The sequence below is a fragment of the Acyrthosiphon pisum genome, chromosome A2 (assembly GCF_005508785.2).
Source record: "Acyrthosiphon pisum isolate AL4f chromosome A2, pea_aphid_22Mar2018_4r6ur, whole genome shotgun sequence".
Taxonomy (NCBI): Eukaryota; Metazoa; Arthropoda; class Insecta; order Hemiptera; family Aphididae; genus Acyrthosiphon; species Acyrthosiphon pisum.
In genome coordinates, this window is record NC_042495.1 from 28,469,748 (window position 1) to 28,472,277 (window position 2,530).

Genomic DNA, 2,530 nt, shown 5'->3' on the forward strand with positions numbered 1-2,530 from the left:
TAGGTACTGTTTTAAAAATTTTCTTTTATTAGCTGTTAGGCTTCAACATCAAGGATTATTAGCCTACTTTTAGTTTAAGTAAATACATTTATGACAGGTTGATACTATTTATGTAATGTTTTTGGATACCTACGAATCTCTTACAAGTTTCACATAGTATTTGTATACTAAAACCATTATTATGTCATACACAATTAGGTATAGGGCTTTTCGTCTTTAATAATTATGATATCTGGATAACAAAAATTAATTTTCAACAGATTGGTAGGTATTTTGCTATTTATGTTTTCATTGAATAGGTATATTGTATCATAGATTCACAGGTACTTTCAGACTTCCATACTTCATTAGCTCAGAAAGTGTAAATTAAATTATGTTTGTTATAAAATATAAGCCATAATAGGATGTTGCCCTATTCACACACTCAAACACATTTTCTAATATAGTGCTCAATTAAAATCTTTACCTACCCATAACAATATTGTAATAATTCTAAATCATTAAAATATTTGTTATATCAACCCTCGATTCAACTTTATACCTATTTTTGTATAGGTAGGTACCTAACTAAATCTACTTGTGCCTACCTACATAATACAGTTTATTTTCAAAAGTATGCATAGGTACTATTTATTTTTCTAACATAAATCTGTATCATCAATAGGTATTTTGTTATTTAACTCTGAAGCCTTAGCCTCAGCCTCGTGCATTTATAATATGTAATATTGACATTTGGACAACACACTTAACACTTATACATAAAAGAAAATTGATCGAGCTTTTACACATCAGTTGTAATCAGTATAAGTTAATACATTTGAGCCAATTTCACATACAGAGTATAGTTCAGTAATAACGATATTATTATTATTATACATTTCTAGTAGGTAGGTATACAAAATTGATTGCAATTTTCGAATAACAAAATAATGTCACATTGTCTCGTACTTTATGTGACTATTTTTAGATTCTGAGCGGAGTGATGAATGTATTGATTTTACAATGATGAGTGTGTTTTCGTTTTTACATTTTTTTTTAATGTTTCTTTTGTCTGTTACCTTTTAGGACAAAAAAAGTTCTTAGATTTTGTTGTACAGTATCTTTTCTGATTGGAAAGTGAATCTAGTTGGTATTTTGAGGGGGGGGGGCTAAAAGTAAACATTTCTCAGTAGTTTTCAAAAGCACCCTGAAAAACAAAAGAAAATTTTCTTAATTTAAATTAAGGAAAAACGAGAAATTTTCACGCGAAATCGGTTTTCGACAAAGTCGATTTTGGTTTTTGGTGTACCTAACTCTAAAACAGATTACCGTAAATACATGAAATTTTGACCGAATATTTATATTAGCATTTCCTATTCACTATAACATTTTCAAAATATTTTGACTTATTTTGTGCTATTTACGGACATTTTCAGTTTCCAATTTTTTAGTTTTTTATATTATAAATATCAATAAAACTTTATTTTTGGGGTAAAAAAGATTGTAAATTTAATAGAAGGCTCCTAATATATTTTTTCAATGAAAGATAATAAATATTAAAAATCCAGTCACAATTTTTTTTTTTTATAAGCATTTATAAAGTTCAAATATCGACAAAATACGTAAAATTCACGAAAATGTGCAAATTATTTGAGTTAGAAATCCTAAAAAATTTTTTTTTTAAATCTAAGATTTGAAAAATTAATACAAGATTTTTCATAAGTTTTTCTACTTTGAACGAAAAAAAAATGTTTACAAGCATGTCAAATTAAATTTTTATGAGCATTTGAAGTTCAAATTATTACAACATTGGATATTCAACCGATTTCTCATGTAACAATTTTCTTATTTTTTTGAAATTCAAAAACGAATAACAGTAGATACATGAAAATTTCACTGATTGTTTATATTTTAATTTTGTATACACCATAAAATTATGAAAATATTTTGATTTGTTTTGAGCTGTTTGAGGACAAGTTTCAATTTTTTTATTTAATTGTTTTAGATTCTGAGTGGAACGATGAATGTATTGATTTTACAATGATGTGTGTTTTTTTTTAATTTTTTAATTTTTTTTTTGTGTCTGTGTACACGATAAGTAGTCGAAATAATGCTTCGATTTTCAACTTCAGTATCTTGTTCGATTGGAAAGTGAATATCGTTGGTGCATAGGGGAGGTCAAAATTTCAAATTCCCAGTAATTTTCAAAAGCGCCAAGAAAACCTAAAGAAAAATTAAGGAAAAACGGGAATTTTTACGCAAAATCGATTTTTCACAAAATTGAATTTGGTTTTTCATGTAACTTTAAAAAAAATGACCGTAGATACATGAAATTTTGACTGAATGTTTATATTAGCATTTACAATACACCATAACAATTTCAAAATATTTTGACTTATTTTGAGCTTTTTACGGACATGGTCAGTTTTCATTTTTTTTTAGTTTTTTTTCTAAAAATATCAATAAAATTTAATTTGTTGATTAAAAAAGCTTGAAAATTTAATAGAAGGCTCCAAGTATATTGTTTCAAAGGCAGATGAAAAATATAAAA